Raw genomic sequence first — 27,024 nt, 5'->3', positions numbered from 1 at the left:
GCCGTGGCCGAATCTCCGGAGAATGTGGAGGCTATCAGCACCGATGCCATGGACTTCAGCCAGGAAGGTGCCGGTCTTCCAGCCGGGAAACGCTCCCATGATGAGAGCGTCGGCGAGAAGCCGCTGCCTTGTGTGGGTGGTGATGAGCCGCCGCCTAAAACATCGGGGATTCGACGCTCCACGTTGAAGCCCCCGCCGAACATCTCGGCCGAACGCCGGCAGGCGGGCAAACCGCCTCCGTAGCTGCTCAATGAGGTTTCGTGTTTTGTTTTTGTTTTTTCCTTTGTTGTGGTGGGAAGTACCCAGCAGACAGTGTGCCTTGGTCCGGAAAGGCTGGCGAGGGACATTCTTGTGGTTTCCCGACGTCAGCACTCGGATTCCTGGATCAACGACCATGTACACTGCACACTGTGAGTTAGAAAATGTTGCACAATTTTGTAGAGTGGGCGCTGTACCTCAATGGCATTCTATTCCAAGTGCATGGCGATGAAAATAGATACAGCTCTGCGCGTAGCAACTTTGAACGTCAGAGGCCTTTGTGCAAGGAGGCGCCAATGTCAGCTGAATCGTCTACTTGCTGACAACGCGCTTGATATAGTAGCTGTACAGGAGACGAAAATAGAAAGTGAGGAAGCTACTGATCGTATGGTGTCCCACTTTCGTTCAGTCTTCAATGTTTGTGTTTGTCATTCAGTTGGTACCTCGGGTGGATGCGTTATTTTTATGCGCAACAATCTAGGCATTATTGTAGAGTCTGTTTTCGCTTGTACCAGTGGACGTCTTCTTGTCGTTGATTTTACTTTTTCTAATGTGTGTTGGCGAGTTATCTGTGTGTATGCACCAAACGTTGAAGCCGAACGCCAAGAGTTTTTCAATCGCCTTGAATATTATTTTGTTTGTGACAGAACCCTGCTGGTGTTGGGTGATTTCAACTGTGTTTGTGTAGCGGCGGACCGTATGAAGCGCCGGCCGGTCTGCGAAAAAAGTGCTCAATTATTGAATAGTATTGTACGTGACCATTGTTTAGAAGACATCGGCGAAATGTTTACTTACGGTAATAGCCCTCAATATACACATTTCCAGCGTGACAGCCATGCTAGGTTGGATAGGCTGTATGTGTCTGCGGAACTCGTGCATCTCTGCATGGACTACGATGTTCAGCCTGTTGCATTCAGCGACCACTGCCTCGTAATCGCAACCTTTGGTGAAAAAAAGAAACAGACGTCCTTTAACTGGCACTTGTGGAAATTTAATGCTAAGCTGTTGGAAGACGAAGATTTCATAAATGAAACTACAAATGAACTGCACAGCTTACTAGAGACGCCGACTGACAGCTTGGCTGTTCAGTGGGAAGATTTCAAAGAATGGGTGAAACGTAAAGCAATAGAAAAGAGTTGTCTTAATAAGCATAAAGAGAAAGAAAAGGAAACTGAATTGAATGAGCAGTTAAAATTCCTGACCTGCATGGAAAGTTCTGAGCCTGGCCTTTTTTTGAAAGAATTAAGAGGAGTAAAAAGCCAGCTTGAACAAATAGACACAGACAGGTACAAAGCAGCCGTCATTCGCTCTAGGTCTGAGAAATTGTGGACTGGTGAAACGCCGACTAAACGGGCTTTGTCCGACGAAAAGCGTTACATTCGCCAGAAAGAAATCGTGCAGATAAGACACGGGGCTGAAGTTTCTAGCGACACGAAAGTTATCCAGAAGGTTATAATGGACCACTTTAACGGCCTTCTCGGAAATAAGCGGGAGATGGATGAAGCATTTCTGGTTCATTTTTTGCCCCTATTACCAAGGCTTGAGGATGAAGTGAAGGGGCGCCTTGAGAGGCCAATTAGTGTCGGAGAAATTGAATCCGCGATAGATGAATTGCAAAATGGAAAAGCACCTGGCCCAGATGGACTAAGCGCCAATTTCTACAAAATTCAAATGCATGATAGCTCCGTTTCTGCTCAATGTGCTCTCTGAGGCGTACGAGCGCAAAAAAGTTCCACTATCTTTTACTACATCACACATTGTCCTGATTCCCAAAACAGATGACCCGGAGAAGCGCTTGTTGGTGGGCTCTTATCGGCCGATAAGCCTCACCAACGTAGATTACAAGATATATATGAAAGTTCTAGCAAAGAGATTACAGGGCGTAATCAAAACATTGGTTGGACCACACCAGACTTGTGGCATCAAAGGATGGAGCATCGCGACAAACATACACGTTGCACGTAGCATACTGGAATGCTGTGACGCCCTTGGGGTGCGCATTGCAATGATTCAGTTGGATCTTGCGAAGGCCTTCGATCGGGTTTCACATGACGTTCTTTATTGCATTCTTGACCATTTGAACGTAGGGCGCGTTGTAGCGGAAGGCGTGAGAATGGCTTATGCGAACTGCAGCACGCGAGTAATCGTAAATAGGGAGTTGACAGACCGAATAGAAGTTAATTCTTCAGTGAGGCAGGGATGCTCTCTTTCGCCCCTACTGTTCGCGACTTACATAGAGCCACTCTGCTTGGCCATAATTAACAGTAACCGTACTTCCGGCTTTCAACTGCAGTCATCCCATATGAAAGTTCTCGCCTATGCAGATGATATTGCCATTTTTTGCTCAAACAAGGACAGTGTTACTGAAGTTACCAGCCTAGTCGAAAAGTACTGTCAACAAACTGGCTGCCTGATAAACTGGGACAAGAGCTTTGGGTTTTGGCACGGTAATTGGGATGATGCACCGGAACACTTCTGTCGGTTGCAGTGGTCAAAACTGCCAACGCGGTACCTTGGCGTGCCTCTCGAATGTTATCGGGATCCCAATGACTGCTGGAACGATGAAGCGTCAAGGGCGAAGGAGAAGGCCGATTCGTGGCAAGGGAGGCAGCTATCGATGTTTTCGCGCGCCTCTGTCTGTAACATTTTCCTTGTGTCAAAGATATGGTACCTAATGAATATATTGAGTGCATCCCGAGCCAATATTCAAATAATTCACCGCGTCTTTGCTGTTTTTGTCTGGGCGTCGACATGGGAGCGAACCAGTCGCACCAATTTGTTTATTCCTGTCAAAGGTGGTGGCCTTGGTCTTGTTCATTTGTTTTTACGCCAGGTTGTATCGCGATTTATGTTCCTCCGTGACCAGTCGGACAGTTTTTTGCGGACTGTTATTCAGCTGCGATTGCAGAGACTGCTTCCTGAAATTGTAGTGTCTTCAAGTGAGAATATGCGTGGTTCCGTCGTGGGGTACATGAGAGAGGTTGTACTCTCGTTCAAGCTTCTCCAAGTGCGGTTTTCTCTTGACTACTTGAGTGGAGTTTCAAATAAAAAGCTGTATAAGGAATTAGTGGATGTAATGATGCCAATTCCTCTTTACCGAAGCCTGCACCGTGGGAGTCCAGGGCAGGATGTTTTAAAAAGAGTTAAAAGCATGCCAGTTAACCCATCTATGAAAACGTTTTTCTACCAGTTACATTCAAATACACTCCCTGTTAAAACATGGCTGAACGAAAAGGGGATTTTCGTCCCCTGAACAACTAACTGTATCCTATGCAAGAAGCCCGAGACAATAGAACACGTATTCCTGGAGTGTTGGGACCCCATCTTTCACTGGGACGTCCTTCAAAGAACTATCAAGAAAGATCTACCCCTGGACCCCTACGGTATTAGATTTTTGCCCATTCAAAATGAAACAGGAGTGCCCTATGACTTACTCATGCTGCTCAGCCTCCACAGCTTGTGGAAAACCAGAATGCAGGTGCGGCATGCAGATGTAAACGTGTGTTCTGTGCGAGAAAACTTCATTGCAAGTGTCGTGTGCCTGAGAGAGGTATACCGAGCACAAGCTGAACAGCCTGTCTGGCTCTCTGTACTAGATGACTTGGCTGTATTGAGAAGATTTTAATCACCCTTGTATCAGCCGCATTGGGCTGAGGTGTTTTACATTTTTTTGTAATTTTGTTTCTGTGTCAAAATCCGCAATAAAGAAAAAAAAGCTATAGCTCAGTGGTAGAGCGCTGGTCTTGTAAACCAGCGGTCGTGAGTTCGAACCTCACTGGCGGCTTCCCTTTTCTTTTGGCCTAGACGAAGATGCCAACTTCGTGTCACAGAATTAAACGGCCCTGAGCAGTGGCCGCTATAGCTCAGTGGTAGAGCGCTGGTCTTGTAAACCAGCGGTCGTGAGTTCGAACCTCACTGGCGGCTTCCCTTTTCTTTTGGCCTAGACGAAGATGCCAACTTCGTGTCACAGAATTAAACGGCCCTGAACGGTGGCCGCTATAGCTCAGTGGTAGAGCGCTGGTCTCGTAAACCAGCGGTCGTGAGTTCGAACCTCACTGGCGGCTTCCCTTTTCTTTTGGCCTAGACGAAGATGCCAACTTCGTGTCACAGAATTGGCCCTGAACGGTCGCCGCTATAGCTCAGTGGTAGAGCGCTGGTCTTGTAAACCAGCGGTCGTGAGTTCGAACCTCACTGGCGGCTTCCCTTTTCTTTTGGCCTAGACGAAGATGCCAACTTTGTGTCACAGAATTAAACGGCCCTTAGCAGTGGCCGCTATAGCTCAGTGGTAGAGCGCTGGTCTTGTAAACCAGCGGTCGTGAGTTCGAACCTCACTGGCGGCTTCCCTTTTCTTTTGGCCTAGACGAAGATGCCAACTTCGTGTCACAGAATTAAACGGCCCTGAGCAGTGGCCGCTATAGCTCAGTGGTAGAGCGCTGGTGTTGTAAACCAGCTGTCGTGAGTTCGAATCTCACTGGCGGCTTCCCTTTTCTTTTGGCCTAGACGAAGATGCCAACTTCGTGTCACAGAATTAAACGGCCCTGAGCAGTGGCCGCTTAGCTCAGTGCATTCTGCTTCCGGCAGCCGAGCTGAACGGATCGCAGGGTCATGGGCTCCAACGGAGCGGCGATAGCGGCCTTTGACGGCCGCGGAAACAGGATCGATGACTGCGGTGATAAGGATTACCAGATTATTTTACCGACACTGCCAACAGGACGTGTTGTTTTCAACACCGTTTTTCTTCACGGCGACGTGCGAGCGAGGCCGTTCCGGGTCGAGGATTTCCGTGACGCCCTGGCCGAGACCGGTACGCTCCCCGACGTGGTCGCGTTGGGGGCGTACCAAATCAACCACGTGTGGGCGGTTACCCTGCGGAACACGGAGGCAGCAAAGAAGTTGCTCGCCTTCAACGAGCTGCAAGTTAAGAAACGCCGCTGCCTCATTATCGACCCGGAAGACCAGCAGGTAAAGCTGCGGCTACACTGGATGCTTCACGGTGTGGCCGACGACGACATCCGGACGGCATTCGCGGCGTTTGGCAAAGTTACCGACGTTACGCGTGAGCGGTGGCGGATACAAGGCGTCAATGACAAGAGCTCAACGACAAGAACTGTCCTACTGAAGCTGAAGCCCGGCTTGAAAGTGGAAGACCTGCCACACCAGGTACGTGTCGCCGGAGAGTTGGCTCTTGTCGTGGCGCCTGGGCGTCCAATGCATTGCTTGCGCTGCCAAGGTACAGGCCACGTGCGGCGTGAATGCAAGGTTCCCCGCTGTACGAAATGCCGGCGGTACGGCCACGCGGATAATGAGTGTGTCCACACTTACGCGGTGGCTACGGGCGGGACGTCGAAAGACGACTCTGCGGAACTCCTGATGGATGTAGTCGAGGCCGAAGAATCTGCGAAAGGCATAGAGGAACCCGAAAAGCAAGCAGGATCGACGGGCTCTTCGGGACCCTCCAGCAGCGATGCCGCACGCAAGCCTGAAGGGGCAGAACCTACTAGAAAGGAGACGGAGGCGTCGAGCGGTGAAGTAAGCGTGCCAGCGCTCCAAGCAACCGAGCCAGCGACTCTGACCGAGGAGAACCTTGACCAGAGCGGCGCCCGCACGACCGGCGTTCCTGCCCCAGCGAAGCGGCCACACGCCCAGACCGGAACCGAAGACGACAAGGCGGAAGCCCCCAGCGTCGAAGAGCCGCCGGCAAAAACGACCCAAGGACGGCGGTCGTCCATCCGGCCACGACCAAATGTGTCGACGGAGAGGAGAGCCCTTGACAAGCCGCCCCCGCAGCCAGGCCTGGCACCAGCACCGGATGGCTCCGGTGTCAATGATGTCGTCTAGCCAAGCGCTAGACGTGAAGGGTAAGCACCATCTTCCCGGCCTCTTTCTTCTGCATAAAAATGGCTCATGCGTTCCCCATGAAAGTCGGTACACTTAATGTCAGGGGACTCTCAAGTAAGAAGAAGCAGAGCCAGGTGTACCGCCTTTTAACTGAGCACGACATTGACGTCCTGGCAGTGCAGGAAACGAAAATTGACGGTGAAGAGGAGACCGGGAGCATGGTGCGACGTTTCACGTCTAGGTTTTTTGCAGTTGTCGCCCACGCTGTAGGAACGTCTGCGGGTTGTGTCATCTTTGTAAAGAATGTACCGGGACTTGAGGTTCAGGCATATACGGCGTGTCCTTCGGGTCGATTAGTTTTGGTTGACCTCCTGTACGACAAAATTTATTGGCGCATCATTTGTGTGTACGCCCCAAATGCGGTGGATGAGAGGACAGCGTTTTTTCAACGCGTACAAAAGCACTTCAGTTGAGAGAAATGCCTGATCGTCATGGGTGACTTCAATTGCGTCCTGAGAGGCTGTGACAAAACCAGTGCAAGGGCATTTAGGTACAGAAGCACTGAAGTACTCTCAGAAATTATAGACACATGCAACCTCGATGATGTGGCCGAATGTTTAGAAGGCGAGCGTTGTGTGAGACTCACACATTTTCAACGGTCAAGCCATGCACGGTTAGATCGCATTTATGTGTCACCGAACGTTATTTCAAAATGCAGTAGCTACAATGTAGTACCGGTATCATTTTCGGATCATTGTTTAGTGCAGTGTGGGATAGGGACAAAGAAACGAGGAAATCAGTTTTCTTGGGAGATGTGGAAATTAAATAATAAGCTCATTACAGACGACATCTTTAGCAGGAAAGTAAACAAAGAAATAAGTAAATTAAAGCCGAGCTGGGAACTGAAAGTATGGCAGCAGTGGGAACTTTGCAAACAACAAATAAAAATAGCAGCAATCGAAAGGTCAAGCTGCATACGACAAGAGGAGAAGCGTGAGGAGGACAATTTTAGATCTTTACTAGCTAGACTTCTCGAAAGAGAAAGCGAAGAGCCTGGCAAATGGATGGATGACATTAGGAAAATAAAAAATAAGATTGAACTCTTTGAAGAAGAACGCTATCGTGGCGCACTGGTGCGGGCTAGGGCGCAAGATATAGCAGATGGGGACAAACCTTCAAAACGAGCGCTAGGAATGGAAAAAACGCATGCTCAACGAAACCCCATTGAACAGATTGAATGGGGCGGGGCGTTATCTGGAGAAAGCGGCCATATCCAGCAGGCATTTCATGAATATTATCAGGCGCTGTTTGCAAAGCAAGAAGTGGATGTGAGCGCATTCAAGGAAAAGTTTCCTGGCGCTTTGCCGCGATTTGATGACGAACAGAAAGAAAGGCTGGAGCTGTCGATAACTGCGTCGGAGGTCGAGCAAGCGATAGAAAATTTGAACCTGGGAAAATCTGGACCTGATGGGTTAAGCGCCGCTTTTTACAAAGCATATAAACACGAAATAGTGCCAGTACTGACAGCAGTTTTTAACGAAACCTACAAAGAAAATGAATTGCCCCCGTCTTATGGTAAATCCCATACAGTGCTAATCCCTAAATCCGATGACGCAGAAAAGTTAAAGCAGGTCACAGCATATCGTCCTATCTCCCTCACAAACGTAATTATAAAGTTTTCATGAAGATTTTAGCCCGTAGACTACAGTCAGTAATTCAGGATATAGTCGGTCCCCACCAGACGTGTGGGATCAAGGGACGCTCTATTGTTTCCAATATTCATAGAGCGAGGTGTGTGCTGGAACGTTGTGATAACACAAATAGCTGTGTAGCCATCCTTCAGTTAGATCTTGAGAAGGCATTCGATTTTGTTTCGCACCATATCCTGTTCTCCATGCTCGACCATGTGAATGTAGGGTCCATTATTTGCGAGGGAGTGGCCTTGGCGTACCGGAGCTGCAAGACAAGATTAATTGTAAATAAGAGTTTGGGGGCCCCCATAAGCCTGCAGCGTTCGGTGCGCCAGGGTTGTCCCCTCAGCCCTCTTCTATTCTGCATTTACATTGAAGCGTTGTGTTTGAATATCATGGAAAGTGAAAAAATTCGTGGCTTCCAGCTACAGGCGGCAGAAGATAAGCTGCTGGCTTATGCGGATGATGTCGCGGTGTTCACAGTTAACCGGGAATGTGTAACTGAGGCCGTGGCATGCGCAAAAGAATTCACCAAGGTCACCGGTAGTAAAGTGAACTGGTCAAAGTACCTGGTACTTTGGCACGGAGAATGACCAACGATGCCCGGCAATTTTGCAAACATGTCCTGGGTGACCACCCCATTAAAGTACTTAGGCGTCCCACTGGACGGTTATCGCGATAGCGATTCGTAATGGAAAGCACAAGCGCAAGCCACGCGTGAAAAGGCGGAGAGGTGGAAAGGGCGACATCATTCAATTTTCGCAAGGGCCACATTGTGCAATCTGTTTTTTATGTCTAGGCTGTGGTACGTAATGCAAGTGTTGCATTGTGCAAGGATGAACGCACAGAGACTGCACCGGATCTTTGCCGTTTTTGTGTGGGCTGCGGACTAGAAACGCTGCAGCCGGACCAAATTGTTTACGCGAGTGAAGGACGGTGGCCTGAGTCTGGGACACTTATATCTGCGCGATGTAAGCGATTCGTTTTTGCGCACTGTGTGCCAATTAAGGCTCGGAAACGCACTGCCGACTTTGTTGTCTCAACCGAAAGTTTCTCGGGACGTATTTTTGGTTAGTTTAGAGATGTTGTCGCCAGTGTTCGATTCCTGTCTGTTCGATTTTCATATGAATATTTATCTTCTGTTAGCAGGAAGAAGTTGTATAAAGATTTGTGCGATGTAGTTCTTCCACAACCTATGTACAGGGCCTTATACAATGGAGGCCTGGGACGCGCCGTACTTAAGCGTGTGAAGGCGATGCAGGTGCCGCCAAGTGCAAAAACTTTTTTCTTTAAATTACATACCGGAACACTACCAGTAAAGAAATTTTTGGAAGGGAAGCATTTATTTCTACCTTGGGGATCCCATTGTTTAATTTGTACACAACCAGAAACAATAGACCATGTTTTTTTGCACTGTTGGGAGAGCGTATACTTTTGGGACATCTTACAAAGGACTTTAAAAAAGGAATTTCCGCTCGACTTTCATGGTATTCGGTACTTGCCTGTAGAGAGTGAGGATGGGACACCAGTCGACCTTATTATGCTAATGGGCCTCCATTGTATTTGGCGGTCCAGAATGGCAGGATATCATCGCGATCCTGATGCACGGCCAGCACGGATCTTTTTTGGGGAGTGCATGCATAAGTATATTGAAGTTCAGAAACTTGCTCCTGAAGCTCCCGAGTGGCTCGAAAGAGTCTAGCCTTTGGTGACGCTGAAGGAGTTTTAACGTGACGAAGCCACGCACCACCAGGCGGATAGTGTTGGTAATTATTGTTCATTGTGCTCTGTAAGTGTATTTGTGTACTGTGGTTCTTGCCGAAGTCAGGCAATAAAGAAAAAAAATAACAGTGGCCGCTATAGCTCAGTGGTAGAGCGCTGGTCTTGTAAACCAGCGGTCGTGAGTTCGAACCTCACTGGCGGCTCCCCTTTTCTTTTGGCCTAGACGAAGATGACAACTTCGTGTCACAGAATTAATCGCCCCTGAACAGTGGCCGTTATAGCTCAGTGGTAGAGCGCTGGTCTTGCAATCCAGCTATCGTGAGTTCGAACCTCACTGGCGGCTTCCCTTTTCTTTTGCCTAGACGAAGATGATAACTTCGTGTCACAGAATTAATCGGCCCTGAACAGTGGCCGCTATAGCTCAGTGGGCAAATCCGGAGGTTGTGCGTTATTTTTGAGGAATAATCTGGGCATTGCAAATGAAAGTGTTGTTGCGTCCGAAGGAGGACGGTTGTTGGCTGTTGATTTTAGTTTTTCTGGATATGCTTGGCGAGTGATTTGTGTCTACGCTCCTAATAGTCAAAAGGAGGGTGCTAGTTGTTTTTCAAAAAGTCGAGCTGTATTTGAACTGCGATAAAAGTGTCGTTTTGATGGGCGACTTCAATTGCGTTTGCTTGCCAGTGGATCGAGTCCCGAAGGTTCCGGTGCGTGATCAGAGTGTATAGTACATGGATGCAATAATTCAAGAACACTGTTCTGTTCTAAGCAGCAGACAGACGCTTCAGTGGCAGCAACGCAAAAAGCTCTTTATTCGAGGCAGCAGCGTCCTTTTATAGGCAATGCTGCATGCCGGTCAGGCACACGTCATTTCCGTTACAATGTTATCAGACTGACTGGCTGATACAGAACATTCCTTCCTCCTTAATCAAAGCTACACGCGTTTCTTTCCGCGTTCATAACTGGAGGCTTGATAGCGATCAGGAGGACGTCTTGTGCGAATACTTCTTCGCAAATGGGCCTCTTCGGGTGTAGCCATGGTTGATGCGGTGGGACTTGAAGGCTGCGCTGCCATGTTTCTTGCCTCAGGGTGCAATGCCGGTTCCTCATTTGAAGTGGCGTCATCTATGCGAACATCCTCAAGCTTGTCCGCAGTGGTACCACTAATCACGGAGCCAGCAGGCAGGGAGGGAGCTGATGGCAAGTCTCGCTGAACAGCGGCACTTGGAGTGGACTCAGGATGCGCTTCTTTTGCGACGTCGGGATGGAGTGATGACTTTGCACCCGATATCCAGCTGGGTCTCAAGTGGTCGATATGCACAAAACGAAACTGGTCACCGACTTTGACTACAAACGTAGAGTCGCTTACACGTTGCATTACGACCGCTTCCCCCCCATGACAGGGTTTCCTCTCTCGTAGTCTTGACGAGAACTGCATCACCGGCTTCCATCTGCGGGTCCCTTCCTCGGCTCTCGTTGCGATGAGTGGCGTCTCTGGCTTGGCGGCTGCGCATGTCCTGCACAAAACTTGGCTTCAGGAGCGAAAGCTTCACCCAGGGTGGTCGTTTCAGGAACAGCTCAGCCGGCGTTCTTCCTGTTACGGAGTTCGGGGTGTTTCTGTAAGCAAGCAAGAAGTCGTTAAGTCGTTGGTGCAGAGTTCTGTTCTGCCCTGTTAGGTTATCGTGAAGCACTTGCTTGAGTAGAGCGGCCTTTGTCGTCGGAACTAGCCTTTCTGCTGCCCCGTTCGATGAAGCGTGGTAGGGTGGCGTACGCGTGTGGCGAATCCCGTGAGAAGAGGTGAAATTGTAGAACTCCTGCGCAGTAAACTGAGGTCCATTATCACTGATCAGTTCCTCCGGGTAGCCATACGCTGCAAATATCTCCATGAGACAGTCGATTGTTTTCGACGTCGTCGTAGTGCGGAGGCATTTTACTTCTATCCACTTTGAGTAAGAGTCTACTAGAAGGAACAAGTTCGAGAGTGCCGCCGCGGTGGCTCAGTGGCTATGGTGCTCGGCTGCTGTCCCGAAAGACGCGGGTTCGATCCCGGCCGCGGCGGTTGAATTTCTTTGGAGGAGAAATTCGAGGCCCGTGTACTGTGCGATGTCAGTGCACGTTAAAGAACCCCAGGTGGTCGAAATTTCCGGAGCCCTCCACTACGGCGTCTCTCATAGCCTTAGTCGCTTTGGGACGTTAAACTCCATAAACCAACCAACCAACAAGTTCGAGCCACCCTTCATGGTGAAATCGACATGGACTCTCTGCCAAACACGAGTTGGATAAGTCCATGGGTGCAATGGCCCTGGTGCCTTCGCAGGCATGGTCGTTTGGCACACTGTACATTGACGGACAGTGTCTTCAATGTTCTTGTCAATCAACGGCCACCAAACAAACGACCTAGCAAGCATTTTCTTTCTTTGCATTCCAGGGTGTTCTTCATGTAGCAATGTTAATACTGCTTCTCGAAGTGCGTCCGGAATGATCACTCGCTGGCCCCACGTGATGCAGCCTTGCTCATACGATAGTTCGTTTCGACGAACGTAAAAGGGCTGAAATTTATCATCGTGGTGCGCGGGCTAGCCAGATAAGGTGAACTGCACGACTTTGGAAAGAAGGCGATCCCTTTTAGTCGCAGCAGCAACCTGGCTCGCAGTGAGAGGCGTTGACTCAAACACTGCAAGGCATTCTTCAGTGTCGTCTTTATGCTTCACCAGAAGTGGAAGCCTTGAAAGAGCGTAGGCAACTTCCATGTTTTTGCCGTTCCTGTAGCGCAGTCTGTACTGATAAGCTGCTAAGGTGATAGCCCAACGCTGAATCCTAGCTGCAGCCAAAGAAGGAATTGGTTTATCTGATGCCAAGATCCCCAACAGTGGTTGGTGGTCTGTATACAGCGTGAATTTGCGCCCGTACAGGTATCTATGAAACCTGCTCAGACCAAAAATTAATGCTAGGGCTTCCTTCTCGCCTTGCGCATAGTTGCGTTCCACTACACTCAATGTTCTGGAGGCAAATGAAATGGGTGTTTCCGAACCATCAGGCATGACGTGAAAAATTATTGCCCCAAGACCGTAGGCCGACGCGTCGCAGCTTAAACCGATTGGCTTTTTCACGTCGTAAAAAGTCAGAACTTGACTGTCTACAAGACGCTGCTTGGCTTCCACGAATGATCTTGAACATTCGTCCGTCCAAGCCCAACTCGTGTCCTTTTTCAGCAGGTCGTACATTGGTGCAGCTACTGTGGCTAAATCTTTGACGAATTTGGCGTAGAAATTCACCAGACCCAAGAAGGCTCGTAACTCAGTTACGTTGCTTGGCTGAGGTGCTTCCGTGATGGCTTTTATCTTTGTTGATGTTGGAAAAATGCTATCAGCTGTCACTTTGTGTCCAAGATAAACGACGGACTGCTTGAAAAATTCACATTTCTGTTCTTTTACAGTGATATTGTGCTTTGCCAGTCGTTGAAGTACCTTTTCCACAGTTTCTTGACAGTCGTCTATATTGTCGCCTACGACGATGACGTCGTCGATATAGCAACCCACTTTTCGCATCCCTTTTAAGATTTCGTCCATTAACGACTGAAAGATAGCGGGTGCGCTAGAGATGCCGAATGGTAGGCGCTGAACCTGGAATAATCCGAGATGAGTGTTTACGGTTAACAGCGCTTTGCTTTCCTCAGCAAGCGGCACTTGCTGATAGGCTTGCGATAGATCCAGAACGCAAAAGATTTTACCTCCTGCGAGCATGGAATACAAATCTTCCGGCAATGGCAGAGGGTAATGGTCAGTTTTTAGAACAGGATTAACCGTGACTTTGTAGTCGCCGCATAACCTTAATCCTGCGCCGCCTTTCTTCGCGACCACCACCAGAGGCGTTGCCCAGTCACTTTTCGTGACCCTCTTTAGTATTCCGGCTTGCTCGAGCTTTTCCAGCTCCTTTGCTACTTCCTCTTTGATGGCAAATGGTATTGGCCGTGCTTTTGAGAACACTGGTTGAGCCCCTTCCTTTACAAAGATGCGAGCTTCGAAGTTTTTGACGACTCCCGGGGTCCTCTTGAAAACCTCGGGATACTTTTTCCGTAAGGCTTCGACCCTCTGCTCCAATGACTTATCCGTGGACAGGCTGTATACTGCTTTCCAGTTTATCTGCAGTTTTTCCAGCCAGTCTCTTCCCATGAGAGCGGGCATCGGCGTTCCGTTTCCCTTCACTACCACTACAGGCAAAGAGATTTCGCTTGCGTCCTGCTTGACTAAGACGTTTGCTTTTCCAATTACCTTCAGCTTTTCTCCGGTGTAAGTGCGCAACGACACATTGGATTGCACACATTTAACATGCGGGAAATACTGCTTATAGAACTGCTCTCGTACGATCGTGACTGCTGCACCTGTGTCAATTATCATCGAAACAGTCTTCCCTTCAATGTTCAGGTCGACGCTGTAGCCCCTTGAACTTTTGCCCGAGAAGAACACAGTCTGACAACTCAAGTCCTCGAATTCGTCGTCCGTGGTGTCGACGTATCTGACAGCTTTTGCTTTGGCTCCGCGTTCGCAGACGGCTTGCAAATGCCCTTTTTTGTTACAATTTCTGCAGGTGTGGTTGCGATACCAACATTTTTCTCCCGCATGACTCTTTCCGCAATGCTTGCAAGCACTTCGCCGCTCTTCCTCGCGTTTATCTTTTGGCCATGCAACCGTCCTCGATTTCTTTTCCTTATCACGGCGACGTTCACCCTGAATGACGTTGACGCTGCACGGTTTTGTGTAAAACTCATGCATTTGCTTCGCCTGTTGTGCCGCTAGCTCTTTATCTAGCGCCGTTTGGCACGCCAGCTCGAACGTCAAGTCAGGCTATGCAAAAAGAGCCCGTTGCGTTTCCTCGTCACGCAAACCAGCTACAAGCCTGTCCCTGAAGGCATCATTTAAAAACGTGCCGAAATTGAAATCTCTTGCAAGATGCTTCAGTTCAGTGATGAAATCTTTGACGCTTTCATTTTCTTGCTGCATTCGGCGATTAAATTTACAACGCTCTGCGATAATTGAATGAGCTGGGCTGAAATGAGCTTCCAGAAGCTGTTTAATTTCTTCGAAAGTCTTCTGAGAAGGCAAATGAGGCACAATTATCTTCTTTAGCTCTTCGTATACTTGCGCACCGAGTACGTTCAGAAACAACTTCAGTTTCTTGTCTGCAGAGACATCAGTTATGTCTACGAAGTTCTCGAAGCGTTCAAAATACGAGCGTATGTTGTCGATTTTCGGGTTGAATTCGGGCATTCTGCCGAGCTTAGGACCATGTCCAGGTTCTGCCATAATGAGCAAATTTCACTTATCTGCGTTCTTGCGCTCCTCCGGCGTTCCTGCGCTCCTCCGGCGTTCCTGCGCTCCTCCGGCGTTCCTGCGCTCCTCCGGCGTTCCTGCGCTCCTCCGGCGTTCCTGCGCTCCTCCGGCGTTCTTGCGTTACTCCTGGCCGCCGATGAGATCGTGGCTGCAAGGGCTCCGTGTCGCCTTGCACCGTAGGCGGTTCAGCCTCGTGACTGCTGCTGCCCGGCGGCGGTTTACTGCGCGCCGTATCCTATCCTCGTCGCCAGATGTTCTGTTCTAAGCAGCAGACAGACGCTTCAGTCGCAGCAACGCAAAAAGCTCTGTATTCGAGGCAGCAGCGTCCTTTTATAGGCAACGCTGCATGCCGGTCAGGCACACGTCATTTCCGTTACAATGTTATCAGACTGACTGGCTGATACAGAACAAACACGACATGGAAGATCTTGGCTGGATGTTGTCCCAAGGCTCGCACCCATGCTTTACGCACTTCCAACGCGGCAGCAATGCGAGGCTAGATAGAGTGTATGCAAGCATAGGATTTGTGACCGTGTGCAGTAAATATGTAGTTAAACACGTTTCATTTAGCGATCACAGCCCTGTGATGGTAACCTTGTTAGTAAAGCTGTTAGGACTCGCTTCAATTGGAAACTTTGGAAATTTAATGTGAAACTGTTAGAAGACGAAACCTTCGTTGAACAAGTTAAAAAAGAAGTGACCAAAATGTCTTCCGCCCAGTCAGGAAGGTGCGGAGGTAACTGGGAAAACTTTAAGAACACCATTAAGATGCTAGCGATAGAAAGAGGAACTATCCTTCACCAAAATGAAAAGAAAATAAGCGAATATTTGCAGTGCCAATTAAACTTTTTGACATGTATGGAAACAGCAGCACCTGGGTTGTACGTAAAAGAAATCCGAGAAGTTAAAAACCAGCTAGAACCTCTAGAAACAGATAAGTACCGAGCGGCTGTGATGAGGGCGCGCGCTGAAAAGCTGTGGGCGGGAGAAACGCCCAACAAGCGTGCGTTGTGTGACGAAAGAAGGCGTGCAGCACAAAATTAAATCCGACAGATTCGTTACCGCAACAGAATAACGACCGATAGAGAAGAAATTAAGCAGGCGTTTGTCGAGCATTACAAAGAGCTGATAGGGAATGAAAGAAGTGTGAAGAGTGGGCTGTGTGACGAATTTTTGCAGATCATGCCTCCATTAGACGAAAATACACGAGCTCGCCTAGAACAGCGTATTAGTTTGGAGGAGGTTCAGAAGGCTTAGATGAACTACCGCTGGGGAAAACACCAGGGCCGGATTGTCTAGGGGCTGCTTACTATAAAATATTCAGAAAAGAAGTCAGCCCGAATTTATATGAAATGATCTCAGAAGCATATAGAGTAAATCAAATGCCACGTTCCTTTCGTACTGCTCACATAGTACTGATCCCTAAAACAGATGACCGAGAGAAATTGCAGTCAGTGGGGGCTTATAGTCCGATAACCCTCACAAATGTTTACTATAAGATTTATATGAAGATCCTAGGTCGACGTTTGCAGAGTGTGATCACTAAACTCGTTGGACCGCACCAAACGTGCGGAGTGAAAGGCCGTACAATTTGCACGAATGTGCACGTTGTTCTCAGTGTCCATGAATGCTGTGATGTCTTCGGGGGCCGAGTCGCAATAATGCAACTCGACCTGTCGAAGGCGCTTGATCGTGTGGCGCACGATGTCCTGTACTCGGTTCTGGAACAAGTAAATTTAGGCAGTGTAATACAAGATGGGCTTAAAATGGTTTACAGCAACTGTACGGTGCAGATCATTGTCAACAAGAACCTGAGTGAAGCCGTCCCTCTGCGTTCCTAAGTTAGGTAAGGATGCCCAATCTCGCCCTTGCTGTTTGCGCTTTATCTCGAGCTTTTCTGTTTAAATCTTACTAAGAACGATAGAATCAATGGCTTCATGTTTCAGTCATCTAATGTTAAAATCCTTGCGTACGCAGATGACATAGCTGTATTTTGCAGTGTATTTTGCAGTGGGAGAGGGTCAAAAGAACTAATTTGTTTCGAACTGTTCAAGATGGCGGTATTGGCCTCGCGCATTTGTTTGTCCGCCAGCTTGTGTCCCGATTTATGTTTGTGAGGAATCAGAACGACCCCTTTTTGCGTTAAGTGATGCAAGTTCGACTGAGCAGTGCTCTGCCCGATTTTGTAGTGTCTACTGTGAGATTGTCAACTTATGGTGCTAGAGGTTACCTGAAGGAAGTTGTGGACTCTGTGCGATTCCTTAATGTTCGGTTTTCACTGGAGTAGCTCAACACTGTAAAGAGGAAAAAACTGTACAGAGATCTGATAGACATCATAATGCCTGTGCCTCTGTATCGTACAATAAACTCTGGAGGCCCAGGGCAAGATGTTCTCAAAAGAATTAAAAAGAAGCCAGTTAAGGCAAGCACAAAAACATTCTTTTTCAAACTACATATGAGTACTTTGCCGGTTAAGACGTGGATTGCGCACAAAGGTATATTTGTACCATGGAGAACGAACTGCTTGCTTTGCAAAAAGCCTGAAACCATAGAACATGTGTTCATTGAATGCTGGGGCCCAATTTTTTATTGGGATGTTTTACAACGTACGCTTAAGAAAGAGTTACCCATATAACCAATTGGCATTCGCTACTTACCGGTAGACAAAGATGACACAGGTGTCCCCTATGACATGATTATGCTCCTGGGCCTGCATAGTTTATGGAAAACTCGAATGGCTGTCCGTATTGGAGATGTTGTTATCCGATCTGTCAGGGAGAACTTTGTGGAGAGTGTGTGTTACTTACGAGATGTGTAGCAAGCGCAGGCGGACCCACCTGCATGGTTGAGTGTGCTTCATGAACTGGTGCAATTCAAGAAATTTTAACTTGTGACCGCCCGAAGCAGGCCTGGTTGTTTTAGCAATGTATCGTGCTTGTTTCATTAAAAAGGTTAAAAAAAATAAAGTATAGGTCAGTGGTAGAGCGCTGGTCTTGTAAACCAGCGGTCGTGAGTTCGAACCTCACTGGCGGCTTCCCTTTTCTTTTTCTTTTGGCCTAGACGAAGATGCCAGCTTCGTGTCACAGAATTAATCAGCCCTGAACAGTGGCCGCTATAGCTCGCTACCGTGCCTAGATGCATGTGTGTGCCTCCCTGAATTTTGATGTTTTTATGGGGATCCAGTGTTGAGCTAGGGCCATGGCGGGCTCCTATTAAGCAGCCCGGTAACTTGACACGCAAATCAGACTGATTGAAGTTTTCCTCCTTTCTACGGAAGTTCTTCCATGCAATAACGAAAAAAGCCGCTATAGCTCAGTGGATTCGACTTCCGGCCACCGAGCGTGACGGACGTGTGTATCATGGGCTCCCAAGGAGCGGATTTAGCGGCCCAGCCGGGCCGCGGTATCAGGAGTACGATCAAACCGAACGAGGACTACGAGCTGATTTTGCCGCATTTGCCAACAGGTTCGAGCGTTTTGCATACTGTTTTTTTTTGCATGGCGACGTCCAAGCCAGGCCATACCGTGTTGAAAACTTTCGTGACGCTCTTGAGCGTCTGTGATTGCTGCCGGAAGTCGTTGCCCTCGGGGCATATCAGATGAATCATGTTTGGGCCGTGACATTCTGCGATGAAGAAGGAAAAAACAAAATGCTACAGGCGGAGGCGTTCAACGTCAAGGACCACCGCTGTGTGGTCATTGACCCATGCAACCAAGGCGTCAGGCTGAAGATGGTCTGGCTGCTACACAGCGTGAAAGATGACGACGTGAAGGCAGCTCTGGCGGCTTTTGGAAAAGTGACCGACATAACTCGGGACAAGTGGAGAGTCAAAGGCTGCGTCGACAAGTCGTCTACTACGCGCTCAGTGACATTGAAGCTGAAGGTGGGCGTTACCATCGTGGACTTACCGCACCAGCTGCGTGTTAGAGAGGACGTCGCACTCGTCCACGCTCCTGGCAGAGCTCCGCTCTCCCTCCGGTGCCGCGGCACCGGACACATACGTCGGGAGTGCCGTATGCCACGTTGCGGGCTCTGTCGTCGCTTCGGCCACGACGACGCCCAGTGCGTGCGAACATATGCTACCGTAGCTGGTCCTGGTCGTAGGGATACTACTGAGGAGCATATTATGGACGAAGTCTACGCGGTAGAGGCGGCCCGTGAGAGTCGGGAAGACGCAGTGCCCAAAAGCATAGCCTCAGAAAAAGCAACGCTTCCCACGGAACATGAGGCTGCCAACTCAGAAGAACCACCTGTGCCTGACACCAGAACTGAGGCGGACGCGGGAAAAGCAGATGATGCTGCGGTAGGTGCAGCTGAGACGGTTTTGGAATCGCCCGACGAGAAGGACGTTAACACGGAGATGCCCGCGGCGTCAACTTTGCCAGCGAAGAGGACGCACGACGAAGCTGATGACAAGGCGACGAGCTACGACGGGACGGACCATGAGGAACCTCTTCCCAAAGCGGCTCCTGTTCGACGTGCGGCCTACAAGACCAAGCCGAACATCCCTCCTGATCGTAGGACTTCGTCGGGTGTCCCTCCGCCTTAGCGGAGGTGCCTTGCAGAGTCTTCGTGTTGGTATCCCGGTCTTCGATCGGGTTCAGTGCTGCCACCGCCGTACTTCTCTGCAAACTGGAAGGATTTTTGATGAGGTGAGCTGCAAACCGATGTCACTTCGAGAGCGGCGAATCCCAACCATTTAGATGGCGTCTCAACGAACATCCTGCTTTCGTATTGCCACACTGAACGTGAGAGGTCTTTCTGCGCGAAGGAGGCAAAATCAGCTTAAGCGTCTCTTGTTCGAAAACGAAATCGATCGGTTGGCTATTCAAGAGACAAAAATTGAAAGCGAAGAGTTGACAGATGCGATGGCTGAAATTTACCGTGCACAGTTCAGTGTTTGCGCGTGCCATGCAAAAGGAAAGTCGGGAGGGTGTCTGATTTTAACTCGAAACTGCAAAGTCGCTGTGGAAACTGTATTTTCATGTGAAAGTGGCCGGATTGTAGCATGCGATTTTTACTTTTCTGGTGTAGAGTGGAGAGCTGTGTGTGTATATGCACCTAAAAGAATTCCCGAAGGAGATGCCTTTTTTCGCCGTGTTCAACCTTTCCTGCTGACAGAAAAGCGTGTACTATTGCTTGGAGATTTTAACTGTGTGTGTAGACCTGAAGATAGAGCCACGAACAAAACGCTGCAGGACACGAGTGCCGAGCTGCTGTTTGAGATGATTAATGAAGCAGAATTGGAAGACATTCGCGTTATATTGCAGGGTTCAGAACAAGCGCAGTACACGTATTTTCAAGGCGTTAGTCACGCAAGGCTGGACAGAATTTAGGTTTCTTCAGAGGTTGTGCCCTTGTGTTCCCAGTACCAGACTGTGCACGTCAGCTTCAGTGATCATTCTTTAGTCGTGGTCACACTTGGGGAGAGGAAAAGGACTGTCAAGTTCAGTTGGGAATTATTGAAATTTAATGACACATTGTTGGAGGATGAGGAGTTTAGCAAGAAACTAAAAGACTCAGTCAAAAGCTTGTTAGAAAAAGAGTCAGACTTTATACAAACATGGGAACAATTTAAATGCGACGTGAAAGTGGCCGCTATAGAAAGAGCATGTGTTTTAAAGCGTAAGGAAAAAGAGCAAGAAAAGGAACTTCGTACCGAGCTTGATTTCATGCTCAGCATGGAAGGCGTCAAGCCGGGGTTGTACAGACAAGAAATAAAAGAGACCAAAACTAAGCTTGAACTAATAGATGAAACGAAATATCGAGGTGCAGTGATAAGGGCGCGCAGCGAAAGATTTTGGCTTGGGGAGACGCCCACAAAGAGGGCGCTCAGCGACGAAAAACAGTATGCAGTTTCGAAAGAGATAAAGAAAATTTTTTATCGCAATGACGTAATTTCCGAATCTGAGATGATTGAAGGGGCGTTTCTGGGATGTTACCAAAACTTGTTCAGCCTTAAAACGCCCGATGTTGAACACTATAAAACTGCATTCCTGTCGCTAATGCCAAGAGTCGAGGATGACCTGGCGCAGGCACTTGAGGAGCCCATAACGGCAGCAGAAATCGAGGCTGAAATACAGCAGCTGAGCTTAAACAAGTCGCCTGGGCCGGACGGCCTCGGTGCCGCACTTTACAAGGCTATGAAAACAGAAATGGCAATAGCATTACAACGCGTAACAAGCGAGTGTTATGAAAGAAAGTTAACTCCGCCGTCTTTCCGAACCTCCCGCGGGGTGTTGATCCCAAAATCGGACGACCCGAGTAGGTTGCAGTCAGTTGAGTGTTACCGCCCAATAAGCTTAACTAACGTAGACTACAAAATTTATATGAAAGTGCTAGCCGGACGACTCCAAACAGTAATTAAAACCCTTGTTGGCCCACACCAGACCTGTGGCATAAAAGACAAAACCATTTTTACTAACATACACGTAGCTAGGAGGGTCCTTGAATGCTGTGATGCAACGGAGGGTCGTGTCGCCATGATCCAACTAGACCTGCATAAGGCGTTTGATAAAGTTGTACATGAAATTTTGTTCGCGCTGTTGGAACATGTGAATGTAGGATGTATCATCACTGATGGCGTGAGAATGGTTTACAATGGCTGTACATCAAGGTTCATAATTAATAAGCGCCTGAGTAATAGTATTCCTGTCTTGTCAGTGAGGCAGGGTTGCCCTCTTTCTCCACTGCTTTTTGCACTTTACCTGGAGCCCTTTTGTTTAAACATTCGAGGTTACGCCTTTTGTCATAATGAAGTGAAGGTATTGGCATATGCAGATGATATAGCAGTGTTCTGCAGAGACCAGGAAAGCGTGCAAGAAGTGGTGAGAGAAGCCATAAATTTTTCTGATGCAAGTGGCTGTGCGATAAGCTGGCAGAAATGTTTTGGTTTTTGGCATGGAAAGTGGCAGGCCACGCGGGAAGTATTCTGTCGAATGTGGTGGGTAGACACGCCAGGAAAGTACCTCGGCGTGCCGGTAACCAACTACACAGAAAGCAAAGAATATTGGTCCCATGAAACCGAACGAGTCAAAGCTTAGACAGGCAAATGTTGCGGTCACAACTTTTCCATGTTTTCTAGAGCTACGGTGTGCAACATGTTTTTAATAGCGAGGATTTTCTATGTTCTCCAAGCGTTAACTTTGCCAAGGACTTCAGTGCAAAGGTTGCACAGTGTGTTTGCAACGTTTATTTGGTCGTCAACATGGGAACGTACCAGCCGATGCAATATGTTCCATAAGGTGCGGAACCGGGGGCTAGGATTATCATATTTATTTCTGAGGCAGATAGTGACTAGATTCTTTTTCTTGCGTCAAGATAATGATTTTCTGCGAACTATTATACAAGTGCGATTGTCAGAATCACTGCCTGATTATGTTGTGTCATCCATGTCTGCAGGTCGGAGTGGGTTAAGTGCTTTCTTGCAAGAAGTTGTTGCAGCAGTGCGTATTCTTCGGTCAAAATTTTCCGATGAGTATCTAGCCATTCTAACAAGGAAAAAGATGTACAAGGACCTGCTCGATGTGTTTCTGCCAGTGCCTGTTTATCGCAGTGCATATATTTTGGGTCGCGAACGCGATGTGCTAAAAAGGGTCAAAAGAATGCCGGTGAAGCCTTCAGTGCGTTCTTTCTGTTTTCAATTGCATACTGGAACCCTCCCAGTGAAGCCATGGTTGCAGAGCAAAGGCCTTTTTGTACCTTGGTCAGTGGAATGTCTAATTTGCAAAAAAGTGGAAACTATAGAGCATATCCTTCTCGATTGTCATGACGCTGTCTTTCTTTGGGATGTCTTGAAACGCACCCTGAAAAAACAGTTACCTTTGACGCCTTTTGGAATACGCTTCCTACCATGTGCAGAAACAGGTGAAGTGCCTTGCGACCTGCTAATGTTGCTCTGCATGCATAGCCTATAGCGCACGCGAATGGATGTCAGGCATGAACATGCTGTTGTGCATCCTGCACATCAGTATTTCATTGAAAGCATCATGTACACACAGGAAGTTTTCGGACAGCGAGCTCCACAACCTGAGTGGTTGCCTCTCCTCGACCAACTAAAATCATTTAACCCATTTTGTCATCGTGCACTAGCTAGAAACTGACCGGTGCTTTTATTGTCATGTCATTGTATTTTTGTGTTTCGTTTTTCCGGCCAAGTCGGTAATAAAGAAAAAAAAAGCCGCTATAGCTCAGTGGTAGAGCGCTGGTCTCGTAAACCAGCGGGCGTGAGTTCGAACCTCACTTGCGGCTTCCCTTTTTTTGGCCTAGACGAAGATGCCAACTTCGTGTCACAGAATTAATCGGCCCTAACGGTGGCCGCTACAGCTTAGTGGTAGAGCGCTGGTCTTGTAAACCAGTGGTCGTGAGTTCGAACTTCACTGGCGGCTTCCCTTTTGTTTTGGCCTAGACGAAGATGCCAACTCCGTGTTACAGAATTAATCCCCCCTGAACAGTGGCCGCTATAGCTCAGTGGTAGAGCGCTGGTCTCGTAAACCAGCGGTCGTGAGTTCGAACCTCACTGGCGGCTTCCCTTTTCTTTTGGCCTAGACGAAGATGCCAACTTCGTGTCACAGAATTAATCGGCCCTGAACGGTGGCCGCTATAGCTCAGTGATTCTACTTCCGGCCACCGAGCGTGACGGGCGCAGGATCATGAGCTCCCACGGAGCGGCGACAGCGGCCCTTGCCGGCCGCGGAAACAGGCTAGATGTAGAGGATGATAACGACTACCAGATTATTTTGCCGCAGCTGCCCACCGGGCGTGTCGTGTTAAACACGGGGCGCATTTGTTTTTCAGTCCCGGACTGTCCGGGACTACTTGCGGACTCGAGTCCGGTATTTGTTTTTCTCGGGCAGCCCGAAAGCTCCGCGCACCTGCCTGCATCGCCATAGCAACGCGTTCGTTTTTAGCCTATGGCAGCCCGCGGGCTGCTTGGGGCTGCTGATAAGGCAGCAGATGATAGCTGTGCGCCGCGCTGGCAGCCATATTGAGTTAGACTCCGTGTGCATTTTGAGTATTTTTCATGTTCCTGGAGGTCGATATCATGCGTTAAACCTTCACATGAACTCCGTAGCTGCTCTCTGAGCCATCGCAGTACTTTTAGAGCGAAGCTCTTTGGCGTCCGTGCCTTGGTTTCGCGTCGTCGTCGGCCTCGTAACCAGCTCCGCCCCCCTTTCATCCCCCCAGCGCTAGCAGCGACCGACTGATACCGCTGGATGCCGCTGACGCCGCTAGAGAGTCAAGATAACGTGACTACATAGAACACCGTCGCCGCCATCCAGAAAGAGGAGGAAAGGGTCCCCCCCCCTGTTCTTGTGTGGCGGATAGGGTGCTCTTCAGTTGCCGACGCACCGGTTATTTCACGTAGGCCCCGGCACGTCGACGAATACGTGACCACCTTCCCACGGCTAGACCTGGTTCTTAGCGCTGCGGAAGCGAGGGTATCATATTGTTTGTGTCGGCATCGGCGGCGTTGTCCCTGAAACCAACTCCGCAGCTGGGGTTGACTCACTATCGAAAAGGTGAAACAGCTTATTTGCTGCGCTCAAATTTCGCATTAGGAAGTAACGTAATCATCGGTAATTTTTTGTTCTTGCATCTTCGTTTATTTTCTTGAAATCCACCGCACACGGACGCGCGTTCGAAGCTGCGAGCGCGTATTGTTTGCTCGTGTCGTCAAGAGGTTCTCGTTCGCTTGTTTAGCGACATGCTGTCTGTACGCTTACCTGAAAGCATCGCAGGTGAACCACTCGTATACTGGAGCAGCTATAGAGCTTGTTGTCAACATTTTTGCGAAGGCTTTCGTCTATCTGCCGATCTGCAACGAGTTGGGCTACTTTGTGCGAACTTCGCCGCAAGCAGTAGCGGCGAGCATACCTCCGAAGCTGAGTTCTGTAATGCACCTACGCTAAGCTGACAGTACAGTCTTTAAATCGACTCAGTATCATGATCGAGCGCACGGCGTTGCTTCGGCGTCGTGGTGGCCGTGGCTTGCGTCGTCTGCTAGCAGATGACAGCGTCCTTGTACGGTAACCGAGGGGGAGCCCGGCTCTGGCGCCGAGTTCGAAAGCAGCCTATGGCAAGTAGGTCATGTGACCATGGGGCTGTTTCCTGTCAGAGCGGAAGCCGAGACCTGTCAGCAAGTAGTCCGGGACTGGAAAAACAAATGCGGCCACGGTTTTCTTGCATGGTGACGTGCGTCCGAGGCCCTTTCGGGTCGAAGATTTTCGTGAAGCCTTGGTCGAGACTGGTACGCTCCCCGACGTGGTGGCTTTGGGGGCGTATCAGGTGAACCACGTATGGGCGGTGACTATCAGTAGCGCGGAGGCAACGAAGCGCCTTCTCGCTTTTAAGGAGGTTCACGTGAAAGACCGTCGGTGCATCATTATCAACCCAGAAGACCAACAGGTGAGACTGCGACTGCATTGGATGTTGCATGGCGTGGCAGATTGACATAAGGACGGCCCTCGCGGCATTCGGAACAGTTACCGAAGTCACTCGGGAGCGCTGACGGGTTCAAGGTTGCCAACAGAAAGGGTCGACTACAAGAGCCGTGCTCATGAAGCTGAAAGCTGGCATGAAAGTGGACGACCTCCCGCACCAAATCCGAGTCGCGGGTGAGCTGGCTCTCGTTGTCGTGCCCGGAAGGCCAATGCAATGTCTGCGTTGTGGAGGCAAGGGCCACGTCCGCAGGGACTGCAAGGTACTGCGATGTACACAATGTAGACGGTACGGTCATGTTGTGGCGGACTGCGTGCGGACCTACGCAGCGGCGACAGGGTCGACGGCAAGGGACTAGTCGGTAGACCTGCTGATGGACGTAGACGAGGCTGAAGCTGCTGCGAAGGGTGCCGGAGGTGACGAAGGGCTGGCAGTGACGAAGCATTCATCGGTGTCCACGGGGCAAGAGAGCAAGGTGACCGACAGCGCGGAGACGCAGACTGCGGCAGCGGCATCGCCTGAGACAGCTGAAAGAAGAGCGTTAACTGAGGGTGGGAGCCCACAACTTGACGAGTCGCTGAAACCAATGGACTGTGAGGCCGCGACGCGAAAGGACAACACTATCGTGGCCAGTGTCTCCGGCCCCGCAAAACGGTCCCATGCACAGACCGACAGTGAAGAAGACATGGCAGCCGCGACTAACGCAGAGGAGCCGCCTGCAAAAGCACCTCCACTACGACGACCACCTTTCAAGCCGCGGCCAAATGTCGCGACGGAAAGACGGCTGGCCGATAAGCCTGCACCGCAGCAGAGTGACCCTGGTCCACCCGATGACTCAGGGACAAAAGACGGCGTCTAGCTTAGTGCTAGGCGTGAAAGGTAAGCACCATGCTTCCGGCCTCTTCTTTCGATACCAAAATGTATCCGGAGTCTTGCCTTAATTTCGCCACGCTTAACGTAAGGGGCATGAGCGGGAAGCGAAAGCAGAGTCAAGTGCTCCGCCTTTTGACGGACAGAGACATAGATGTACTAACCGTTCAAGAAACCAAAGTGGAAGCGGAGGTGGAGACTGGAGGCATGGTGCAACGATTCACGTCGCGGTACTATGCAATTGTGAGCCATGCGATTGGCAACTCTGCTGGGTGTGTTGTGTTTGTGAAAAGGTTGCCGGGACTCGGGCTTATTTTTCTTGTCAATCGGGCCGCTACGCAGTATGCCATTTTTTGTACTGAAACGTTGAGTGGCGTGTGCTATGCATTTATGCGCCAAACGTAGTGGAAGACAGGGCAACGTTTTTTGAGAACCTGCAACAGTATCTTCTTTCCGACAAACAAATAGTTTTCATGGGTGACTTTAACTGTGTTTTGAGCGCTCGCGATAAAAGTAGCACCCGTGCCTTCAGGGACAGAAGTACTGAGGTTTTAAATCAAATGATAGACGAATACGCCTTGGAAGATGTTGCCGAATGCTTAGAGGGCGCACGCGATGTCCAGTAGACGCACTTTCAACGTGTCAGTCACGCGCGCCTCGACCGCATCTATATGCCACTTGATTTATTGCCGAAATGTCACAAGTACAATGTTTTGCCTGTGTCCTACTTGATCACTGTGCAGTCGAGTGCTCTGTAGGATCGAAGAAGCGAAATAACAGCTTTTCGTGGGACCTATGGAAACTAAACTCTAACCTGCTAACTGACAAAACTTTCACTGGTGCCGTGGTAGAAAAGATTAATAAAATAGAGAGGGAGG

At 49.3% G+C, this 27,024-nt stretch overlaps 10 non-coding genes across 10 annotated transcripts; all 10 read left to right on the top strand.

Annotated features, from left to right (window-relative positions):
* Positions 1 to 4,110: 4,110 nt before the first annotated feature.
* On the top strand, positions 4,111 to 4,182 carry TRNAT-UGU (transfer RNA threonine (anticodon UGU)). The gene has a single exon. It is a non-coding gene; the product is annotated as a tRNA-Thr (tRNA).
* A 68-nt stretch (positions 4,183 to 4,250) lies between these two features.
* TRNAT-CGU (transfer RNA threonine (anticodon CGU)) lies at positions 4,251 to 4,322 on the top strand. Its single transcript has one exon. It is a non-coding gene; the product is annotated as a tRNA-Thr (tRNA).
* A 64-nt stretch (positions 4,323 to 4,386) lies between these two features.
* Positions 4,387 to 4,458, top strand: TRNAT-UGU (transfer RNA threonine (anticodon UGU)). Its single transcript has one exon. It is a non-coding gene; the product is annotated as a tRNA-Thr (tRNA).
* Positions 4,459 to 4,526: 68 nt separating this feature from the next.
* Positions 4,527 to 4,598, top strand: TRNAT-UGU (transfer RNA threonine (anticodon UGU)). Its single transcript has one exon. It is a non-coding gene; the product is annotated as a tRNA-Thr (tRNA).
* Positions 4,599 to 4,666: 68 nt separating this feature from the next.
* Positions 4,667 to 4,738, top strand: TRNAT-UGU (transfer RNA threonine (anticodon UGU)). The gene has a single exon. It is a non-coding gene; the product is annotated as a tRNA-Thr (tRNA).
* A 4,902-nt stretch (positions 4,739 to 9,640) lies between these two features.
* On the top strand, positions 9,641 to 9,712 carry TRNAT-UGU (transfer RNA threonine (anticodon UGU)). Its single transcript has one exon. It is a non-coding gene; the product is annotated as a tRNA-Thr (tRNA).
* Positions 9,713 to 9,780: 68 nt separating this feature from the next.
* TRNAA-UGC (transfer RNA alanine (anticodon UGC)) lies at positions 9,781 to 9,852 on the top strand. Its single transcript has one exon. It is a non-coding gene; the product is annotated as a tRNA-Ala (tRNA).
* A 13,162-nt stretch (positions 9,853 to 23,014) lies between these two features.
* TRNAT-CGU (transfer RNA threonine (anticodon CGU)) lies at positions 23,015 to 23,086 on the top strand. The gene has a single exon. It is a non-coding gene; the product is annotated as a tRNA-Thr (tRNA).
* A 65-nt stretch (positions 23,087 to 23,151) lies between these two features.
* Positions 23,152 to 23,223, top strand: TRNAT-UGU (transfer RNA threonine (anticodon UGU)). The gene has a single exon. It is a non-coding gene; the product is annotated as a tRNA-Thr (tRNA).
* Positions 23,224 to 23,291: 68 nt separating this feature from the next.
* Positions 23,292 to 23,363, top strand: TRNAT-CGU (transfer RNA threonine (anticodon CGU)). Its single transcript has one exon. It is a non-coding gene; the product is annotated as a tRNA-Thr (tRNA).
* Positions 23,364 to 27,024: the final 3,661 nt, after the last annotated feature.

Source organism: Amblyomma mixtum, chromosome 8 (genome assembly GCF_055824585.1).
Source record: "Amblyomma mixtum isolate Tamu chromosome 8, ASM5582458v1, whole genome shotgun sequence".
NCBI lineage: Eukaryota > Metazoa > Arthropoda > Arachnida > Ixodida > Ixodidae > Amblyomma > Amblyomma mixtum.
Note: the sequence above shows the minus strand (reverse complement) of the source record. Positions and strands in the feature narration are given on the sequence as shown.